At 40.7% G+C, this 24612-nt stretch overlaps 1 long non-coding RNA gene across 1 annotated transcript; it reads left to right on the plus strand.

Moving 5' to 3' along the window:
- LOC147831666 (uncharacterized) lies at window positions 1-19159 on the plus strand. Its single transcript, XR_015522487.1, has 4 exons — window positions 1-78; window positions 8931-9032; window positions 9968-10071; window positions 16596-19159. It is a non-coding gene; the product is annotated as an uncharacterized LOC147831666 (long non-coding RNA).
- Window positions 19160-24612: the final 5453 nt, after the last annotated feature.

Raw genomic sequence — 24612 nt, forward strand, 5'->3', positions numbered from 1 at the left:
GTTACATCTGTTGATCTGTTGCATTTCCCGCGGACCCTCCGTCTCTCTACGTTTTGCCACTGGAGCTGGCCCTTCCAGGTATTGTAGCATCTCTATACCTCTCAGGCTACATTACTGCTTGAACTGAAAGACTGTGTCTGAGCCTCTGACATTATCAGAAAGGTTATTGCAAAGTTTAGGTGCCATATATGAGAAGGCTTGACCTCTTTTAGTAGGTTTGCCTATTCTGAGTACTACCAGAAGCCCTGAGTTTTGAGACCTTAAAGAGTGGGTTGGATTGTAGCGAGACAGAAGGTTGTTATAAACAGGAGCTAGACTCTTTAAAGCTGTATAGGTTTTTCCAGGCACTGGATATTGCAGGAAATAATTGGTGAATCATTCAGCTGTGGTGACCCCTTGACAAAGAAGGCAATACACCAGAAAAGTGAGTCAAATGCTACCTCTTTATTAGTTCTGAAACAAAATTCTCTCTGGAGCAGATATATGACCTCATACCTAATTTACATTTCATGTTTGAGGATGAACAGATATTTTACTATAGTGAATAAATCAGCTTCACTCTGGTTTTACTCTCAAGGTTATGTCTGTTGATGTGATTTCCCACCGACCCTCCTGATCTTTACGTTTTGGCACTGAAACTGGCCTTTCTAGGTATTGTAGCACCTCTCTACCTCTCAAGCCCACACTCGGTTGGATCAGGTCCCCTAATCCTGTTATCACTGCAGTCAGGCCATTGATTAAAGAAAAGTCAGGCTTTTATAGCCCCGACAAGAAAGCCCCACGAGAGAAGCCGATTCCGAATTATTCCTCTTTAGATCCATTTGCAGTCTCTGCTGGGATGCGCCCGTCTCAAGGGAGATGCTCAGGCTTCCTAAGCGAGTCTGGAAATGCCGTGCTCCTCCACGGAGGGATTATAGCCTGTGGCAGTGGGAGGCCGATAGTATCTCAATGCTGTTCGGGCCCAAATTTGCAGGCAGAGTAAGCCAGACATCGATTGCAGAGTCAGCAGACAGGCAGGGTTGAGCGCCAGCTTTGATTGCGGCTAATCAGGCTCAATCATCTACCCTCTGATTGGTGGAGAGGAGTCTGGGAATGAAGCCACCATCAGCTTTATCTTGCCTGTTGACTCTAGTATTTTTTATGAGATCCCTTTCCAGCTCTTCTCGACAGTGTTACAGCTCTTTTTGGGTTATTTTTTTAAGCTTGATTTATACTTTCACCTAGCTGACAGTTGTGGAGGATTTCTTTCTTGATGCAGTTGCTGCTGTGATATTATTTACCACAACAGGGAGTAGCTGTCGTGATGAAACAGTGCTAAAGATGACGTCAGCGTGCGCCGTTGCTAAATGAATGAAGCCTTTCACATTTTTTGGGTTTCTCAGTAGCAGAAGTTGTCATAGTTGGGTAAACTTAGAGCGTAGTGAGTGGGAGAGTACAACAAATTATTTTTGTACAATCCTATTTGCTGAATTACTAAATGAAAAACTCCATGATGGTGTTATCAAGACTTACTGAAAAAAGAAAATGAGACTGATAACGGTAGCCAGAAGAGAGAACAACACCAAATTTACTTTCCTGCCCATAGGCGCTGTATTAGAAATGCTTAAAGCAGCGGATGCGTAAAACATATGCTGGCAGTTCATTCCGCTTTGGTGACCCCACATTAATAAACCCCACAGATCATTTGTTTGTTTTTTTTATTTTTGTGTTTAATTCTTAACAATTTTTAACAAGGGATCACAAATTACACAATTTTGGTAAAAATAAATGATTGGGAGGCTTTCATTAGTGATGTTAGAGAGCACTAGTTTCCTATCAGATCCGATACCCAGTAAAATAAAGGTGCGTATCGGTGATACCAATCCGATACTTTGCCCAAAAATTACTGTTTGGGAAATTAAAGTTACAAGTTGTGTACTCAGGGCTTAATTTGTGCCACCTCTGAAATCTGATCCGGCACCTCCTCTATCCTCCTCCCCCATCTGCTGTTCACTTTAACTTTTCTCCGCGACTCACCAACCCTTTTCTCTTTCGTCTGCAACAACCAACCCCCGCCCTGGCTCTTACGTCCAACTACCTCATACACCCCTCCGCTATCCAATGGCCCACTATCACCCCCCTCATCCTCGGGTAGTATGCCGGATCCAACCCCGATCTGTTCCGAGACCTCGCGATTCACAAATTAATTAATTAATTAATTAATTAATCACTACTCCTCTTCTTCTTCTTCAGCCTTAGTCCTGTACGGTTGCGGGGTCGGCTCTTTGGAACAAGTCCTCCATTAGATTTGTCCATATGATAACGACTTTTTTACACCTTCCGGCCGGCCTGTGGTCAGGGCCTGTCACACTTATTCACTCATACACTACGGACAATTTAGCCTACCCAATTCAGCTGCAGCATGTCTCTGGACTGTGGGGCAAACCAGAGCACCCGGAGGAAACCCACGCGAATGCAGGGAGAACATGCAAACTCCTCACAGAGATGCTAACTGAGACGAGGTTCGAACCAGCGTCCATCTTGCTATGAGGCGACAGCACTACCTACTGCGCCACTGCTTCGCTCTGACAAATTAATCACTGAGTGTACTAAAAAGTGTCACTTTATACTGAATTCGAGACATAATATGAATATGGGATATTGTTGTTGATGGTTTATTGACTAAGAATTATCATTAAAAAATGAGCCAACTTCCATATTTATTGACAGCATCTAAACATGTATACCTTAAAACGCCTGCCTGAACATCTTTACACAAAACATTCACACCTTTTAGTTTAGTGACATGTTAATCTGGTCCCCTTGAAAATTTTTTACCTTTTTCTTTTGTTTGACCATTGTCACAAATAACCCAAAATACAGCCACATTGTCACATTTTCTCCCCCTGAACCTGGATAATGCCTGTCTGCAGCGCCTAAGTGATGTCTGTCTCAACCTAGCAGCACCTGTGCCTCTCCTTTCCTCCTCTTCTGACCGCCTTCTTGTGACTTGTGTTTGATTTGTGGTATTACCACAGTACCTCACTGTTTTGTTACACGTGTCACAAACCGCATTGATTGAGATTATGGAAGTGAAGTTGCTCCACACAAAACTTCGCTTGCGGTCACCCATATCCAATGACAGCATGACTGAACGGCCAGCGGACTGAGTGGCTAGCTAGCGTACTCTGCAGTGCCGTATTACACGCACATGACTTAGCAGGCGGAAGAACAAGTAGTTCCGACTAAGTTTACATTATTCAGATAAACTAGGGTAGTTGTGGTTACTTTCCACGGTATTTCTATTTTCAATAAACTACATATTTGCTCTAAATTATTGAAATATCTATATTTTGATAAGATAATCGGTTCTAAAACATGCTAAGATATCGATTTTTAGTATCAATCCGCCAAACACTAGTTTTATATTTTACTGAAAATCATTTATTCTTAGTCCCAAAATGAACCACCTTTATTGAAAATCTGTTATAAACATTACAAAAACACAGGCAAAATTGACCTCAAGGCAATTCCAGTGTTAAAAAGCAGACACTAGAACTGAGTCTTAAGCAAAGATGACTGCATGCAGCGATGAGAAGTTTTCTCCAGGTATTATAGTGGTGTATTTCTCATCTGTGCTACAGGCATGCTGGCCTTTTCTGACCCAGACGTCACGTCAGTCGTCATTGGCTCGACATGTTTGACATTCGTCAGCTCGCAGCTGAGACTGTGATAGTCTGGACAATAAGATTAATGTATTCTCACAGCTTTGTGGCGGTCAGGCGGTCTTTGTCTTTTTAATTGGGTTCACTAAGCTATGACTAGTGAGGCTGAGATATGACTCATGCATATTATAGAAATATAATACCCACTTTACTTACTTTCTTTTATATTGCTGTAATTCATTATCTGAGACCATTCTTGGTCAGTGTATTTTTTTGCCAATCATAATTTAATACAAGGGTTTCATTTATTACAGTCTGAGGATTAAAATGGGGTCACTTAATGCTATGAAAATGTTGCAAAGTTTTGTTTATTTCACGTTTTAGCTAACAAGTTACAAGGTAACCTTTAGTTGACCCTTAACTGTACATGGCTGTATAAATACCTTAAAGGGTTAGTTCACACAATAATTTACTTATTATTTCATTCATTTTCCTTTGGCTTAGTCCCATTATTTATCTGGGGTCGCCACAGTGGAATGAACCTAGCACTGGAAAACACCCATACACTATGGTCAATTTAATTAATTTAATTCCCCTATAGCGATTGTCTTTGGACTGTGGTGAAAATGATGGCAAAGCTAAGTGTAATCATTGTAATAAACTAAAATGTTGCAAGCAGCATATCGCGACCAACATGAAAGCATTTGCGGTAGGTTAGCAAACATTAAATTAAATGAATGCATCATGTTAGATTCAATGTGTATTCCAAACATACCGACAAGCTAGACCAGCAAACTAATGACCTTACCTTTATCAAACTAATAGTGTTAACAAAAACAGGGAAAAGTCTAATGCTTTGATTACACCAGACGAGGTACACACGGATAAATCGCGCTAGTCACCCGTAAACAGACTCGTAAATATATATAGTTTACTCGCTTCATTCAGGCGTCAAATCCGGCTTCACAATATATGTGGAATCGCATCATGGCCACGCCTTCTGTCTGCCTGGCTACTAGTTCTAGCTTCATTGCTAAATGGTTAACATAAATTTTATGTTTTAATGTGCTTTAGGAAGGCTGAAAAACTGATTCATTTGGAGCTGTGTCTGAGTTCACAAGATCCTTTTAGAAGTGCACCAGCTCTGTCAGTTCATCAACTCCTCCAGAAACTACACCTGGATGATGGAGCAACAGAACAACATCGTCTGTGAATAACAGAGATTAATTCCTGTGGTCGCCGAACCGGACCCCCTCCAGCCAAAGGCTGCGCCTTGAAATTCTGTCCATAAAAATTATGAACAGAATTGGTGACAAGGGGCAGCCCTGCCTGAGTCCAACATACACTGAAACAAGTCTGACTTATTGCCGCAATGCGAACCAGACTCCTACTCTGTTCATACAGGGACAAGACGGCCCTTAACAGAGCACCTATGAACCCATACTCCCTGAGCACCCTCCACAGAATGCCACAAGGGACACAGTCTAATGCCTTCTCCAAGTCCACAAAACACATGTGGACTGGTTGGACATACTCCCATGAACCCTTGAACACCCTGGTGAGGGTATAGAGCAGGTCAAGTGTATTACGGCCTGAACAAAACCGAATTGTTCCTCCTGGATTCTAGGTTCAACCATTGGCCAGATCCTCCTCTCTAGTACCTTGGCATAGACTTTCCCTAGGAGGCTGAGGAGTGTGATCCCCCTATTGTTGGAGCACACCCTCCGGTCCCCCTTCTTAAAAATGGGAACCACCACCCCAGTTGCCCAGTCCAGAGGTACTGTCCCCAACCTCCATGGAAGGTTGCAGAAACGTGTCAGCCACGACAGCCCCACAACATCTAGAGATCTAAGATACACAGGATGAATCTCATCCACCCCAGCTGCTTTTGACACAAATACTGAAATTATGATTTTATGGATTTAATAATGCTACTGTTTTATGGTGTAGTCTAGACAGCTGCAGATACGCGATCAATAAAGCATCATTTTTGTATGACTGTATGAACAATATTTTTACAATGATGTGATTGTTGGGTTTAGGGTTGGGGTATATGTTAATAACATACAATAAATTGGAAATTTAATGAATAATATAAATAATTCTCGTTAACTTCCGGCCGCAGCCAGGGCCGGCGCGTCCATAGAGGCGACGTAGGTGGCCGCCTAGGGCAGCAGTATAGAAAGGGTGGCGTCCGCAACACCCCCCTTACCACCGGCGTCCTCAGTTATGTCCGCGACACCTCCCTCACCACCCGCGTCCTCAGATATATTCGCGCATAGGCGACAGAATAGAGAGGGCAGCGTCAGCGACACCTCCCTCTCTCCCTCAGCACCCGCGCGTCCTCAGTTATATCCGCGCATAGGGCGGCAGAATAGAGAGAGCAGCGTCGGCGACACCTCCGTCCCTCCCTCAGCACCCGCACGTCCTCAGTTATATCCGGGCATAGGGCGGCAGAATAAAGGTCCGCGACACCTCACTTCATTTTCATAACCGGTCACTTTCGGTTTTACATTGGGGTTGAAAGCGGCGTGATCGTCCTCTGCCTAGAGCGGCAGTTCAGCTTGCTCCGGCCCTGGCCGCAGCCATATCTGATCTAGCAACAACCCTGTTTTATGACCAAAACAAAACATATTTATTCATAAACTATTCATTCGGATGTCAGATCAACGTTAAAACAAAACACGTTACAAAAACAGAGCAGCTCAAACCTATCATGTATAGCTGCATCACCCTGGGTTCCAACCCATTATCTCTATATGGAGCTTCAGCTCTACATATGGAGCTTCAGCTCTGGGGTTTTAGTACCTCAATCTGCTTAACTGTTTCTTTGCTGAAGTTTTTCCAGCGCAATACATAAATATGACCACTAGGAGACGAGTTTGGAAACGTTTTGAAGCTGACACATTTGCTTCAACTGTTTCATGAAGCCTCACTTTGCCCACCACTACAGAGAGTTATCTGCAGTGTAATGTTAACAAGGTTTCATGTGTATTCATTGGAATTAAAGCCTTTGCCATTTCATTGGGAGTGCAGTGGATGGTATTTAAATGTTTCTATCGCATCGCTTATCGTGCAGACAGACAAACTGCTTGTCACTGGAATCTTGTTGCATCGTATGTTGTTAGGATACACTGTGAGAAATGCTCAAATGTGTCTGATATCACCCAGTGTGTGACCAGCATTTTATTTTCTTTGCCTGGGAAATGTTAAAAAAGAGCCACTCAAGGGTTGAAATACCACTCCTGCCCGCAAGACAATTATTGTATTTTCCCGCTTGCCATAAAAAAAAAGCCCTCGTACGTGAAATCAATGCGGAGGGACTCAATAACAATCTATCTCTGTTTCTCCAGGCATAACACCGAACCTCTGCGCCCCCAGGCCTTTATCATCGAGGGATCTATGAGAGAAATCTGCACTTTGATGTAACCCGAACAGATCTGTTTGCCATGTATACCCGCTGCGTGATTTTACCCCAACACTCATGCGTGGAGATAATGCGTTGATAAGGATGTCAGTGACGATGATGCTTTTAAAAATGAAAACTCAGGGAATATTTCTGCTTTATTTATGGCTTTCTAGAGGCGAAGGCTTTCCTTATCACTCTTTCAGGGCTGAACTGCACGGGCTGCTACTGAAGGATTCGAGATGTCACTTTGACCTGAGAGGTGTCTTTTATATTTGGTTCCACTCGTATGGCCGGCGGCCCAGGGGATTCTCCCGGTCGCTCATGAGCAGCCATGCCTGCAAGAGGAAGTACTGGAGAGCGTAATGCCAGAGGACAACCGGCCCCATCATAAATAAATAACTGAATTCTATTTTCTTAAAGTTGCGCATTAAAATTTAAAGCGTCGCCCTCAGCAGGAGAACAGGAGACCTTTAAAGGTTTGGGAGATTTACTCCCAAATGAGATATTTTTAAGGAGTTTCACTCCTATAAATTAGGGGTGTTATAGTTATAATTAGTTAATTTGTTCAAAGCAATAACTAAAAATATCAAATGTTTTACATGTAAAAATGCTGATCAAGCTGAATCAAAGGCGGCACGGTGGCTCTGTGGTTAGCACGTCGCCTCAAAGCAAGAAGGTCTCTGGTTTGAGTCCCAGCTGCATCAGTTGGCATTTCTGTATGGAGTTTGCATGTTCTCCTCATGTTGGCATGGGTTTCCTCCGGGTGCTCTGGTTTCCCCCACAAGTCCAAAGATATGCGATATAGGTTAAATCAGGGGTGGTCGATCCTGTTCCTGGAGATCTACCTTCCTGTACAGTTTAGCTCTTACCCTGATCAAACCCACCTGAACCAATGAATTAATACCTGAAATCCACTTGATAATTACAGACAGGCGTGTTTGATAAGGGTTGCAACTGAAATCTGCTGGAAGGTAGATCTCTAGGAACAGGATTGAGCACCCCTGGGTTAACTGAATAAACTAAATTGCCTTAGTGTATGTGTGAATGAGTGTGTATGGGTGTTTCCCAGTGCCAAGTTGCCACTGAAAGGGCATTCGCTGCATAAAAGATATCCTAGATAAGTTGTCGGTTCACCGCTGTGGAGAGCCCTGATGAAATAAGGGTCTCAGCTGAAGGAAAATGAATGAATGAAGCTGAAACAGCACAATTATTAATTTTTTTGGGAGGACAACTTAATTTTTTTATGTTCAGTCTACTTCAATTCATTCCTTTTTCTTCGACTTAGTCCCTGATTTATCACAGTGGAATGAACCGCTAACTACTCATAGGTTTTACATATGTTGGCCTATGTTTTATGCAGTGGATGCCCTTTTAGCCACAACCCAGGACTGGGAAAACAACTTAAATTTATAAAAACAAGTTAGCTAATTTAATCGATTTGTGTTGGGACTAGGTCTTCACATTTTGCTCTTCAAAATTCACAACACACTCTCTATTGGAGACATGTCGGGACTGCAGGCAAGCCAGTCAAGTACCTGTATCCTCTTCCTCCACAGCCAGGACTTTGTCATGTGTGCAGAATGTGGTTTTGTGCCCATTTCTCCAAAGAAAAAAATATATATACCAACGCAATATCACGGCAATTCGTAACTTTTTTGATTTAGTGGCTAATTCGTATGAATTTGTACGATCTAATTCGTACAATTTAGTACGCTTTGCTCATCACCCAATGACGATTGGGGTTAGGTTGCATGCCTCCTTTTTAAATTCGTACATTTTCATACGACTGAACTCATACGACTTCCACTAAACTGACAAAATGTAAAATACGTTTCCTTGTGAGTTCAGGCTGAAAATACTGATTTATCTGACCACAGTTCATGTTTCCACTGTGTGACGGTCCATCCCAGATGCCTCCGAGCCCAGAGAAGTTGACGGAACTTCTGGACACTGTTAACATATGGCTGCATTACATAGAGGTAATTACTTTACTGTTCCAACTTTTTGAAAAATTGAGATGTGTTTTGTTTTTTTGGAAAAAAAAAATCATAATAAATGATTAAAAATAGTGTGCCCACAGTCATATTGGGGTGATATAAACAATAAAAGTCTTATTTTTATTTCCTGAAATTAAAAATAGGATCCAAATCCCTCCTATTTTGAGGCTGACCGCAACTTGACGTAGGAGTGTAGTTTTTCCCCACCCACTGAATTGACACTGATTGACTGCTGCGTAATAACATGTCTCCGAAGTAACGCATAAAACCATATCAACAAGATAGGACAAAGCAACCGGGATTAAAGGATCTGTTTAGCTCTCTGATCATCAATTTTCATGAAATGTGATCAAGAATGAGTTTTACATGGTTAACACCAGTTTAAATCAGTGCATGCTTATAATCAATTACAACGATTTTAACACCTTTCAGCACAGCCACGTCTCAGTACCAATATCCAGCAGTGAATATTAACCTGTTGCCTGTCACATTGGTGTGCAAAAACAGTGCAAAAGTTACACATGTGCGCTGTGTTTGACTGTGTGTGACTCATCCTTGCAGAAAGGCTTGAATTAACTCCACAACAAATACATCAAATAATCAGTGGTTCTTACTGTAGTAATCCTCACAAACGTTACATGAGATCTGCTTCCTTCATGTCTGTGTGATATCCGACTCTCCCTCCTCCATCCCTAAACTCAACCGATAGTGTTTTCAAAATCACTGATTGACCCGACCCCCCACTTCCCTAAACCCAACCCACAATTTAAATAGCAATCCAAAAAAAGAAAAACATTTGCCAGATTTTTACCACGTTTTCAGATTTTACCACATTCTCACTCTGTTATTTATTTGTATATTTAATTTTTTGGATTCAGTTTTTGTCTTACCTGCTTTCTGGAACCATTCTTTTCCAGACATGGTCATCATGGTCAATTCCTCTCTGCGTCTCAAGTCCGGCAATGTACATGGCAAGCTAACTGGACAAACTGGTAACAGCGTGAAAGCCGTCCATATGAAGGTAAGTGGTCAACTGGTAAGTGTGAAAAGTAAGGGCATCATACCACCCGCAGCATTCGATTTAAAGAAAATGCAGCCATATATACTTCTGGCTACATAACTCGCGATCTCCAGAAATGTATATAGGGCTAGGTTTTCAGAATAGGCCTATGTTGACTATACCACGTTGGTCCTCAAAATGACTAGGATTTGGATCTTATTTTAAAGGGAAATAAAAAAGAGACTTGTTGTTTCACTCCAATATGACAGTGGACACACTATATCTACATTTACATTTACATTTAGTCATTTAGCAGACGCTTTTATCCAAAGCGACTTACAAATGAGGACAAGGAAGCAATTTACACAACCAAGAGCAACAATGAATAAGTGCTATAAGCAAGTTTCAGGTCTGTAAAGTCTAAGAAGGGAAGTATTAGTAGTATTAGTATTTTTTTATTTTTATTTTATTTTATTTTATTTTTTTGTACAGTTAGTGTGATATTCAGAGAGGCAATTACAGATTAGGAAGTGTAGTGGAGACTATCTGCACACAGTTCTGTCCAAGCAGCTTCCAAAAGTTTATTTTGCACCATAAGTGTCCTTTAAGATTGGGAAAAACAAAAGCGCAAGCCAGCAAAGGGGTGTCTGGCAGCGTTTGCTCTGTTTACGCAGACAGAACAGTGGCAGGTCACAGTGTGGGTAAATTGCACTGGAGGTGTGAAGGCCTTTGCCATCTGTATAGTGACATGCAAATGCACCTGTTCAAACAGCACCTGGACCGGCCGACTCGCCAGCTCAATGTACGCAATTACAGGAGCTTGCGGTTTCTGCAGTCGTGCTTTGATCCGTCGAAGTTTGCGGCCTGCTGAGCGTCTGAGCACCTGTTAAGTCCATGATTCATCTGTTCCTCAGCTGGGCCGTCTCCACGCAGCGGAGCACGGTGGAAATTAATCCTGAGCGCCATGGAAATGAATCGAGAGCTCAAAAGGAGAGTCTGGACACCGGCGCTCATTGCTCGCGGTCACTGCTTTCAGGATGCTTGCAGACATATTCATGCAGCGCAAAGCAATTTGAAGGTTTTATTCAAAGTTAGAAAAACAAAAATGTGTATTTTTTTGGCATGTAGAGTTGAAATTATTAACCCTCCCTCGAAGACTTTTTTTATTTCTAAAGATAATAGTTTTAATAACTCATTTCTAATAACTGATTTCTTTTATCTTTGCCATAACAAGAGTGCATAATATTTTGCTAGATATTTTTCAAGATACTGGTATTTAAGTGCAATTTAAAGGCTTAACTAGGTTACTTAGGTTAACTAGGCAGGTTAGGGTAATTAGGCAAGTTATTGTATGATGATGGTTTGTTCTGTAGGCAATTGAAAAACAAATATTACACGAGGAGGCTAATAATATTGACCTTAATATGGTTTAAAAGATTTTAAAACTGATTTTATTCTAGTCGAAATAAAAGAAAAAGGACTTTCTCCAGAAGAAAAAATAATATTGGACATACTGTGTGAATTTCGTTTTTGTGGCAGCTATGGAAAAAACAGATAGTGATTGCTCTTAAGAGATACTTACTAGGAGCATGTCTATGGTGCCAATTTGGATTAGTCAATTAACTTAAGTTGCATGTTTTTGGACGGTTAGAGGAAACCGGGGAAACAGAAACGTCAGCTGGCTTGGTAAGGACTAGAACCAGTGACTAGGGTTGGGCTGACAGACGATGCAATCGTGCTTCGCCGATGACCAATAGACAACACAATGCTGAGCCGGCATCGCGATCCATCGCCCCGCCTCCATCGCAAACCCACTCATGAAAAATACACACTCAGGCCCCATTTACCCTAATATGTTTTAGTGTTAAAATGGCATTTTAGAACTATAATGATCCACATCCACACCGTTTTACCTAGCATTTCTGAACAGCCCTCCATCCCCTGAAAAGGCACATCACGTGACCACACACACACACAGACACAGCCACACACAGTGGCTCCCGGAAATCCCGCGTCTCCCTGCAGGTCCTCAAATAAGTCGCGCACCCTTTTTACCCCCGGATCCCTCCTCCCTCTTTAGACAACATCCCCTACCCTACATGATGACGATGCCATCGTCCATTGCTCAATGCCAAATTGGTCGACATCGCCCAATCCTACCAGTGACGTTCGTGCTGTGAGGCAACAGTGCTAACCACTGGGCCGCCCATTTAGGAAAGGAGTAGGGGTAGAAGGGGGGATTCTTCAAAACGAAGATGGTTGTGATATGGAACTTAGGGTATTCATAGTGGCTCAGGATTGGTCTAATTGGTAAATCATACATTGGATAATGCAGGACCAGCTTCAAGCAATCATAAGCACGTGATCCTCTCGAAATTAGTTTATAAATAAACTTTACAAAATGTTTGATTTTAAGAATGTTTAGGGTACATTAGGAGTGTGAACCTACACTGGTCTAATGGTTCGGTTTATTGACGATGCTTTCCACAAACAATTTGATATTTTACTTAGCAATACAATAATTCCTGTATCAAAATGTCTCATTTATAAATATATTTAAATTTATATATTATTTGTGGCGATGCAGTGGCACAGTAGGTAGTGCTGTCGCCTCACAGCAAGAAGGTCGCTGGTTCGAACCTCGACTGGGTCAGTTGGCGTTTCTGTGTGGAGTTTGCATGCTCTCCCTGCGTTCCCATGGGTTTCCTCTGGGTGCTTCGGTTTCCCCCACAGTCCAAAGACATAAAATGTTACCTCACGAACACGCCAGCAGGTCAAAGGGGCCACAGAGAGACACAGGGGGCTAGGTTCTGATGTACCTACTTCCTTGTTAGTGAAAGGCAAACTCACAATCAGCGAGTCACCGTTATCTGCTTTTTAGTAGTAGTTTTTAAGTAGTTGGAGCATTTTAATTGCTTGCGGTCTCCTCCGTCGTCAAAGTAAGCTATTACATTTATTTGATGAATGACGTCAGTTTATAACATCTGGTTATGATTATTACTGAACTGATACTAAACTGATCCTGTTTGCTTTGCAGCTCATCTATAAATTAATTAATTTTGACAACCCTAGGGTTTATTTTGACTCTGCTGAACTCAGGGAACTACCATGTACTTTGCGACTGCTAAGCTGAATGAACATCTTCATTGATATCTTATACATCAGTGGTCACCAATCTCATTCTCGGAGGTCAGGTGCCCTGCAGGGTTTAGCTCCAACTTGCCTCAACACACCTGACTGGGTGTTTTAACTATACCTACTGTAGTAAGACGTTGATTAGCTTGTTCAGATGTTTGATTAGGGATGGAGCTAAAATCTGCAGGAAACCGGTCCTCCAGGAACAAGTTTGGTGATCCCTGTTCTACATCCCCTGCTGAAAAATCCAGCTTAAACCAGCCTTTTAGAGAGGTTTTGGCCACTTCCAGGCTGGTTTCCAGCTATGTCCAGCCTGGTTTTTAGCTGGAAGATGACCAGCTAAAACCAGCTTGACCAGCCTAGCCAGATTGGGAGCCCAGCCAAAACCAGCTATGTCCAGCTTAAATTAGGATGGTCGAGCTGGTTTTAGATGGCTTTAGCTGGTCACTTTCCAGCCTGAGCAGCTAAAACCAGGCTGGAAAAGGTGGAAACTAGCCTGGAAGGGGCCAAAACCCCTCTAAAATCAGGCTGGGTGACCAGTTAAAACCAGCTATGTCCAGCTTAAACTAGGATGGTCAAGCTGGTTTTAGATGGCTTTAGCTGGTCACTTTACAGCCTGACCAGCTAAAACCAGGCTGGAAATAGCTGGAAACCAGCGTGGAAGTGGCCAAAACCTCTCTAAAACCAGGCTGGTTGACCAGCTAAAACCAGCCAACCATCCTAGGCTGGTTTAAGCTGGATTTTTCAGCAGGGTCCTCATAATTTTTCTTACAGTTTGTCATGAAGCTTATCAAAACCGCCACTTGTCAGGGGAATGACAACACAGAAAGCTCTATTTTTTAGTACACAACCAAAGCAGTGAACCACAGTCGACCCAAACTATTTTGAATGAACACCAAGCTACTAAATGCGCCTTTAAAACGTGAAGAGTTTCCCAGTGAAGTAGGATAAATCTGTTTCCCATTAAACTGTTTCCTTTGTCCGAGAATAAAACAGCCAGAGATATGTGAGAGATTGTGCGCAGCCATTAGCATGTGAGAGATGGAAATACGGCTGAAAATAAACATTAGATTTAATGTCTGACTCAAAGAGGCTCAAATTGCTCATGTTCTCCAAAAGCCGTCTGTCTGGAATAAGCTAAAATTTATTGCGTTCGGCTGCTTAATGCGTCTTAGTATGTACGCGTGGCCATTCATGTGTGGATATTGATTTAGCATTAGGAGGAAAATTGGAAATATCGTAATGGCGCTGTGAAATATTGGCTTTCAAGGGCGGCGATGCCACTCTGCCGTCTCAACAGAAGCACTATTGTTGTTATTCTTAATTGATTGCAATAAACCTGCTTGTGAAATTATGGAAAATATCATTCGAGGCTAATATACGAGCTGTAATAATTACATGAGATCAAACAGCAGGCTGGCGCAGTCCATCGCAGCGGTTTCTGAAGCTAAACGAATTTGATTTTCGTCTTAAATTGCATTGCAGATCATCATAATGACATGGACGAAAGAAAATCTTTTATCTTCTCAAGTACTTCCATTTAAAAACCATCTAACGGAACAAATGTTGCATGAAGAGCGCAATCTCTGCTCCAGCAAATGCAAAAATAATCAATAAACATTTGTTTTCCTGAAGTTCATTTATAAAGGCTTCACACTTTTGGATTCGCTTTTCCGTTTTTTGCTGCGGCGGTTTTAAGACATCTATATGTAAATGATCATTGTCTTGATTGGCCAATCCTAATATTTGGATCTATAGAGTGCCTGCTAATGTTTCTAATTAACTCATTTACTGACTGGAAGCTCGCTCTCAACAGATGATCTGAATCTGTTGCACTGATTTGACCATCTGAATCCGTGAATCATTAACTGGAGAATTGCTCTGGCCAGATCACTTGAATCAGTAAATCGCTGAGCGGAGACTTGCTTACCAAATCATTTGAATCAGTGAGTCATGTACTGGAAGTTTGCTCTCAACAAATTTTTTGAATCAGTGAGTCATTTACTGGTTACTTGCTCCGACTAAATCACTTGAATCAGTGAGTCACTGACTGAAAACTCAGTCTCAACAGATGATCTGAATCATTCATTTACCAGTTACTTTGTAAGTCTGAATCATATGAATCAGTGAGTCACTAACTGGATGCTGATCAACAGATGATCTGAATCAATGAGTCATTTACTAGTTACTTGCTTGGAAAGGATCATTTGAATCGGTGAATCAATGACTGGAAGTTCTCTCTCATCAAATGATTTTAATCTGAGTCATTTACTAGTTATTTTATAAAAATGAATCATATGAATCAGTGAGTCACTGACTAGATTGCTCTCAACAGATGGTTTGAATCAGTGAGTCATTTTCAGATAATCAGTGAGTCATTTACTGATTATTTACTCTGAATGGATAGTTTGAATCAGCAAGTTACAGGCTGGAAGCTCGATCGCTCTCAACAGATAGTTTGAATCAGTGAGTCATTTACTGGTTACTCTGACTGAATCATATGAATCAGTGAGTCACTGACTAGAAGCTCACTCTCAACAGATCATTTGAATCAGTGAATCGTTTAGTGGTTACTTGCTCTGACCAGATCATTTGAATCGGTAATTCCCTAACTGGAAGCTCGATCACTCTCAACAGATGATTTGAATCAGTTAGTCATTTACTGATAACTTGCTTTGACTGGATCATTTAAATAGGTAAGTTACTGACTGGAAGCTCACTCTTAACAGATGATTTGAATCAGTGAGTCATTTACTGGTAACTTGCTCTGACTAGATCAGTTGAATCACTGAGTCACTGACTGGAAGCTCGCTCTCAACCAATTTTTTAAATCATGAGTCATTTACAGGTTACTTACTCTGACTAGATCCCTTGAATCACTGAGTCACTGACTAGAAGCTTGCTCTCAACAGATGATCTGAATCAGTGAGTTATTTACTGGTTACTTGCTCTGACTGGATCATTTGAATCACTGAGTCAATGACTGAAAGCTCGCTCTCAGTTCATTTGAATCAGTGAGTTATTTGCTGGTTACTTACTCTGACCAAATCACTTGAATCAGTGAATCATTAATTGAACTATTCAACCTGACAAGAAAGCCTAAATTAGTAATTGTTTAGTTTAAACATGTTGATTCAATCATCTAAATCTGAGACTTGTTTTCACTGGACACAGCATCATGGGAAATGACCCAATTTTTGCTATTACACTAAATATTACACTAAAAAGGGCATATCGGCTAGCTGACGTCATCTATTGTTAAAAATTCATTACAACATTCATGTTTAGAAACACCACAAGCTTACAAGAGGCTAAGGTCTTGATTAGCGGTAGCATACAGTGGCATTTGCGAATCCCACAGGCCACACAGTGACTCAGAGTGTGTTTTGTGTGTGTTTTTTCACCGGTAGCTGAAGGACGTGGCCTCTGTCTTCATCCCTCTGACCCGAGCTCCATCTGCCACCCTGTGCTCACGCCAGTCTGCCAGCGCTCGGCCATTCATCATCCTCCTTGATAACACCCGTCTGCATCCGCGCCTGCTTTCTCAACATGATAACAGCTCATTTATTCACTGATGACTGACAGAGTCACTCTGGACTGGACAAAGAGACTAAATTGTTATTGTTTCATTGACTGCAGGAAGTTTTATGTCTCTGTGGATTATAATTATTAACATTAAGGGGTGTACAAGTTTTTTTTTTGTTATAGATTGATTGTTTTTTATACATGTTGAAATTTTTTCATTTAAATCCTCAAGAAGGTCGCTGGTTCGAGCCTCAGCTGGGTCAGTTGCCATTGCTGTGTGGTGTTTGCATGTTCTCCCCGTGTTGGCGGGGGTTTCCTCCGGGTGCTCCGGTTTGCCCAACAAGTCCAAAGACATGTGCTATAGGGTAATTGAATAAGCTAAATTCTCCGTAGTGTTTGTGGGTGAATGATTGTGTATAGGTGTCTCCCAGTACTTGAGTTGTGGCTGGAAAGCCATTCGCTACATAAAGCAAATGCTGGATAAGTTGGCGGTTCATTCCGCTGTGGAAACCCATGATTATTTGAGGGACTAAGCCTTAAAGAAAATGAAAAACAACAATCATAAATGAGAGAAATATGTACTTGACCTTTATTTGCTATTGCAGAAAACAAAAACGCAATACGTTTCTTATAATTTGTAACAAAATTAATAAAAGTGCCATTTTGCACTAATAAATGTATGATGATGATGATATTACTATTATTATTTTTTTGAAACAATATGAAAATTATATGACATTTCTTGCACTCAATATGGTATTTATCATTACATTTTAAACTTATTGTGTAGATATTTTAAAATTGTCCCAGTCCTAATTTTTAAAAACACAACCCCAAATCAGAAAAAGTTGGTACAGTCTATTTCTAAATTTACCTTTACTTTAAACATTATTTAATGTGTTCCTCGTGAACACACATTCCAATTTTGGTTTGGCAACACATTAAAAAAAAAAGTGTGACAAGACATTTAGGGACTGAAGACACCAAGTGATAAAGTGTTTCAGGTGTAATTTTGCCCCATTCTTCCTGCAAACAAGTCTTAAGGTGGGCCAGGCCTTGATTGGCTAATAGGGAGGACCGGGTGAATTCCTGGTGGGCCGGTCCGTTTTTTGGCCGCGAGGGCTGGTGTCCCTAGCTCCAGAATCTGTTGCTCTCAGCAGTCACACTTTTTAAATTAATTATTTTTTTTTACTTGACCACAGTCTTCTTATTGATTATTTTACCGCAGCTCTGCTCTTTTTATCTATTTTCTCACAGCCTGGTTAATGATGATATAACTCAGACGAGCCACCTTTTAATGCATAGCTGTTGTGGTCCAGTGGGTAGCACGTAAGGTTACGACACTGCGGACCTGGGTTAGATCCTCGTCTGAGTAGTTTTTTTTTTTCATTTTTATTGTTAAGAAATAATACTGTTAGGGTTGTTGAACATTTGAAGTTCTAAAGCAGCTGTTTTCTCAAAAAAAGACGTGATAGTGTAATTAGAAACTGAATTGGAAATGAACTGAGGTGGGCCGGTCTGAGGCTTGAAACTCCAGGGCTGAAAAGGAGTCCCACTCCGGCCCTGAGGTGGGCAACAGTAAGGGTGTCACCGACTCGGTCCCAGTCATTCCCCTCGCTGGCCAGCAGAGGCCATCATCACCAGACTATCTGCTTGTTAAGTGTGACGTCATGCGAAGCGGCTTCCGGGTCCAAGCGCTCAATTCAACTGAATGGGGAGACTCATGAAATGGTAATAATAAACGTTTACAAAGCGATTTAATACTTTCGAAAATCACGATCGCAGTTTATATGTCCATGCCTAATATCCGATGGCCAGAAAGTGATACATTTTTTTTTTAATTGTTAAATTTTTGGTATTTGTTATGCAGCAAGCCCAGAGATGGTTGTGTACACTATGATTTTATTTAAAATTAACTTTAATGTGTGATAGGAATAAAACGTGATCATAAACGAAGGATTTCTCCACTCAACTGAATGGCGGCTTGGACCCGGAAACAGTATTACATACGTCACAAACACGTCACCACTTAACAAGCGGATTGAACATTACATCATCCACACCCATTCAGGACACTGATTACACCACACCTGAGACTCGTTTCCTTATCACAAACACACACACATATAAGCAGCTCACTCACACTTCATTGAGAAGTCTTGTTCTGCCTTGCTGACTTTTCTGAGCATTATTCATCCTTGCCTGATCTCCTGTTGCCAACCCGGATTGTTCCTCGACCTTGTCTTGCCTGCCGCCTGCCTTGAACCTGGAACTGTATTACCGATCTTGATCCACGCTGCCTGCCTCTGACCCAAGCCTGTTACACTGACTTACGAACGCCAGCTGCCAGCCTATCAACCTTATAAGCCTGTGATTCATGTGAGTTCATGCACTAGTGCACACTGTGTGTTTGTTATTAAACTGTGTTTAATAAATGTACTGCAAATGGATCCCTCTGTGTCAGACCCTGCGTTACAACGGGGGCTTCGTTGTTGCATTTTGCGATTTTTTTTTTTTTTTTTTTTTTTTTTTTTCTTCAAAATGCGCAACGCATTTTCTATTGGAGACAGGTCGGGACTGCAGGCAGGCCAGTCGAGTAATGCATGGGCGTCTCTAGAAAAGAAGGTAGCATATTGTGCTGCAAAAGCTCTGTACTTTTCAGCATTTGTTGCATCACAGAAGTGCAAGTTACCTTTGATGATAGTGGTAAAGTTGGTTTTATATTCACACATTTGTTCATTTGAAAGTCTCTATATTGTTTATCGTGTTACTTTAAATATTCGATTGGAATTAGCATGCAAGTATGACTTGAAAACAACAATAACACTGTTTATTTGAATGTGAACAATGTTGTACTTTGATAGTCATTGGCTGCTAATTTGATTTCGCTATTTAGAGCTTGCAAATAATACTTCCATGAAGTTATATTATTAAGGGAAAAGTCCAAATTTGCAAATATAAAACCAACTTTACCTCTATCCTTTTGATGAGGGCACTGACACAACCCCATACCATGAAAGACCCTGGATTCTGGACTTGCTGGTAACAGTCTGCATGATCCTAGTATGTGGTTCAAATGATACGTAAATTTAGTGCATGATGTATATTAAACAGTTATTTTAAATGAAAAAACTCAAGATCATCGTTCTCTTTGGCTGTTGGATCCGACACTTGCATCATTCTCGTCACTCCTGCAGCTGCTGCTTGGAAGAAGCGCTGCGCCTCCCTCATATCTGTAGTAAGATGTCCAGCTGAACTAAATTGATTTTACTTATATAAAAGGCCATGTAACACGGCTATAGGGCTAAGCCTGTGTATTGCACACTTATAACTTCCTGGCAAGGCTACACCTTAAAAATATGTTAACAGTTTCCATATGTGTTTGCTGTTTATTTATGGTTGTGGATTACATTATGGGACCTTAATCTCTGCTCTGTGGACTTTTGAAATAATATAAGGTTTAAGAAATAATATAGGCTATAGATAGATGAATCTGTAAAATAGCGGAAAATGCACTGACAGTTTATTACAAAGTTTTTGCAGCATAATATACAACACCAGTCCAGACAATATAAATGAATAAATACATAAATAATAATAAAAATAAAAACATGAATCACAAAATATGGAAAACTGTTAATTTACAGATAATTTTTACTGTGTACTCGACATTAATCCAGCGAAAGTCTCGAAAGGAAGGCTTGTTGCGTGGGAGAAAATGTGTGTGTGTGTGTGTTCCAATGAACTCTTATTCTGGCCCTGCTAACAACTATAAAAATAAACACTAAATAAAAAACACTATAATAATAATAAAAATAATAATGAAATAATAAATTGTAATGATAAATGTCTTATAATACTAATATATATATATGAATTTAACTGCTGGACTGCTCCATGACTAGGGGTGGTGGACAAATTTGTGCAGATGTAATAATATTATTTTATAATACTTATTACGTAACATTACATTATTTAAATTATTTATTTTATATTAATTAATATTTAATTGTTAATTTTATTTGACTCTGACCATACAAAATATGACAGATAAACAACGTTATATATAGTTAATAGGTGTTTATTGGGGGCCCCCAGATATCCTGATAAAAAATCAGTTATTAGAAATTCATTCATTCTTTTTCGTTCAGCTTAGTCTCTATTTTAGAGGTTGCCACAGCGGAATGAACCACCATATTATAAGTGAGTTATTAAAACCATTATATTTAGAAATGTGTTTGAAAAAAATCTCTCCGTTAAAAAGAACTTGGGGGGGGGGGGGGGGGTATAGTAGGGGCTTATAATTAAGGAGGGCTAGTGCAAAGTCTGTATGGTGGGCTACTTTCCAAGGAAAGAAACTGGTTCTTTAGTTTATGAACCTGCGTGCATGCCCTCAGCTGGGGGGGTTCAGCCACTGTTTATGTCCCTCATCATCGTCATCATCATAGTCGTCATCACCGGACTGCTCTGCTCCTGTGACCGCCGGGACTCAGCTTTTCCTCCGGCCGCCTCTCCTGTCTCCTCTTGTCTTCATTCAAGGCCGCTTTCATAAGCAGGATCAAATTCATCTGTTCTTTAAAAAAGAAAGCGCTTCCCAGCAGCATCAAAGCACCGTTCACAGCTCAACCTAAGCGCCACCCGACTCGCTGAGGCCAAATCCTGCACATAGAGACCAGTCTCTGGTTCTCCAGCGAGGAGCAGTAGCGCCTCTTTCCGGCGGCCGAGAGCAGCGCCCCAGCGGCGGCCACAGACGCGCTGATGAATGCGGTGTCAGGACGGGTTTCTCGGCAGCTCCGTCATTTTCACGAGGCATCAGGATACCGGGAATGCTCCTGCCGGTGGTTCCTGAAGGCATTTTGATTTGTTTGTTTTTCTGAAAAGCACCTGAAGCAGTGTTGTTTTTCAGCAACAGATGGAGAGATATTGCGACACGACCTCGAGGCGACCGGGAAAATCGGTAGCTGTGGATTATACATTGTAAAACTACAGTTTGAGTTTCTGCAGAGAAATATGAAATAAGAGAGAGAGAGAGAGAGAGAGAGAGAGAGAGAGAGAGAGAGAGACTTGGCCTACTGTAAATGTGTGAAACTCAAGGCACGCAGCTAACGAAAACTATATGGTTTACTACAAATAACAGAAGTATATTACTGTGATTATGACAGTTCACTATGGATATATTATAGATATAGTATAATGATATGCCCTGCAGAAGCATTTATTAAAAAAGGATATTAGAAAATACAAATATTTAGCTACAGTATCATACATCAGAATTTACTATAAATTACTACATCATTGTCTTAAATAAATGAATTACCACAGTAAACACACATTTTATCCATAGTTTAATCGTGGTTATTCTAGTAAATTTTCCATCTTGAGTCCTATTTTTTTCTGCAGTAAATCAACTTTATTGTCAATATGTTTTACATTTCATTACATTTTGTAGCTGAACAAGACAAAGCGTTGACCTACATTCACTCATGCGGGTTTGTTGGCGTGTAGAGTTTGCATGTTCTTCTCCCCATGTTGGTGTGGGTTTCTTCCGGGTGCTCTGGTTTCCCCCACAGTCCAAACATGTACTGTAGGGGAATTGGGTAGGCTAAATTGTCCGTCGTGTATGTGTGTGAATGAGTGTGTATGGATGTTTTCCAGTGATGGGTTGCAGCTTGAAGGGCATATGCTGGATAAGTTGGTGGTTCATTCCACTTTGGTGACCCCAGATTAATAAAGACTATGTTACAAATACAGTTACGGATATAGATATGGTTTATTGTAAATTTGTCGTTATAACACATTTTTGGCATTGTTTCTAATGTTTTATTTTAATGTGATTTTTTTTGGGGGGGGTGGGGGGGTTTGGTTTTAATGTAAATTTGTCTTTTTACTTGTTGGACTCCAGGAAGAATAGCTACATACACTACCTGACAAAAGTCTTGTGGTGGATCCTATTTTAAATAGCAACAAATAAAAACGACTTCTAGTTGATCATTTGGAAAAGTGTCACAAGGTGGATTTTTCTGATGAATCATCTGTTGAACTGCATCCCAATCATCACAAATACTGCAGAAGACTTACTGGAACCTTCATAGAGCCAAGATTCTCGCAAAAAATCCGTCAAGTTTGGAGAAGGAAAAATCATGGTTTGGGGTTATATTCAGTATGGGGCATGCACAGGGGCAACCTCTGTGTAAACTCTGACCACAACACTATGATTTTGCTCAGATATAATGAATTTAAATGCAATTACGTAAATTTACAATAATTAAATAAATAAATAAAATGCAGCCAATAAAATTATCTGGCTGCCCCTCGGGGATGAACCGCTGACGCCTTTAACCACAGCAGATAAGCTGACTTTACCACAACAATTTCATGTTCGTGGTACATTCTTAGAAAAAATTAAGTTATGTTTTTATAGCATAATTTGTTTAGTAATGTTTAATGACGAGAGATGAAACATGACTTTAGGTTCACAAGATTGTACACTTTTTATTGAGGAAAGGAAAAATTGTTTAATTCAATGGAAAACCACAAATCTAAAGAAAATAAATAAACAAACCTTCATTTTTTTGCTGGTTGACTTAAAAGGGTCAAAATTCTCGACTATTCTGTGGATGTGTTTTGCAAAAAAGTACATCAATAGAAGAAGCTGTATTGATATTGTGGCTTAAAGAGGAATATGGATAAATGATTTTATTAGGGTCTGTATTGACCTTATTCTAAAATGCGGAAGTGCGCCTGTTTTCGCGATTGTCTTAGAACTTCCGATTCAGTCGCCTATAGGAGAAATGACTAGGAATAATAAACGGCAGAAAATGGCCAAACTACTTGCTCAACAAACAAATGTTTGCATGACTACACAGACCAAGTAGCATAATATAATAAGAAAATATTAAATTGCAACATCAAGCAGCGTAACGAGCAGTTGTTAACGTCAAAAAATGAATGGAAGTGAATGTGACCGGAAGTCGCGAGACAAAAAGATTCAAATGGCAGCGCCCGCTCGTCAGCTAAGAATAAGGTGAATAGTGAGTGTGTGTATATAGTATGGCCTTTTAATCAGTTTGTTCAATCGTCTGTTTCATTAATTCATTCATTTTAGACATGGCATATACTGTAAACCCAAGGCAATCTCAGGGCAATTCGTAACTTTTTGATTTAGTGGCTAATTCGTATGTATTCATACGATCTAGTTTGTACAATTTAGTGCGATTGGCTCATCAACCAATGATGATTGGGGTTAGGGGTGGGGTTGGGTTCCACGCCTCCTTTTTAAGATCGTACATTTTCGTACGACTGAATTCGTCTGAATTAGCCACTAAACTAACAAAACGTAAAATATTTACGTTTCCTCGTGAGATCAGGCTGGCACACCATAGAAGTGTGTGCAAAAATAACTGACCTGAAAAATGTTTTTAAACATAACATTGATTTTTATTTGGTTTTCAGATATACTTTAAGCGTAATTTATTAAATTTATCAAACCATATTATTTCATTCACCAGAAACAAAAATATAACATTACACTGCATTCATTCTCTTTTTGTGTGTGCCACCCTAAGATTTGGTGTTGCCTCATCTGGCCACCCCTAAGAATATTTTCTGGGGGTGCCAATGGGCATGCGAGAGATCTGCTGGGTGGATGGCAACATCAACAGCCTGAAGTATCACGACATTTGTCCTGCCCATTACATTACAAACTACAAGAGAGGGCAAGTTCTCCAGCAGGATAGCGCTCCTGCTCATACTTCAGCCTCCACATCAAAGCTCCTGAAAGCAAAGAATGTCAAGGTGCTCCAGGATTGGCCAGCCCAGTCACCAGATATAAACATTATTGAGCCTGTCTGGGGTAAGATGAACGAGGTGGCTTTAAAGATGAACCCAAAGAATCCTAATGAA

Source organism: Danio rerio, chromosome 22 (assembly GCF_052040795.2).
Source record: "Danio rerio strain M-AB ecotype USA chromosome 22, GRCz13ab, whole genome shotgun sequence".
Lineage (NCBI taxonomy): Eukaryota > Metazoa > Chordata > Actinopteri > Cypriniformes > Danionidae > Danio > Danio rerio.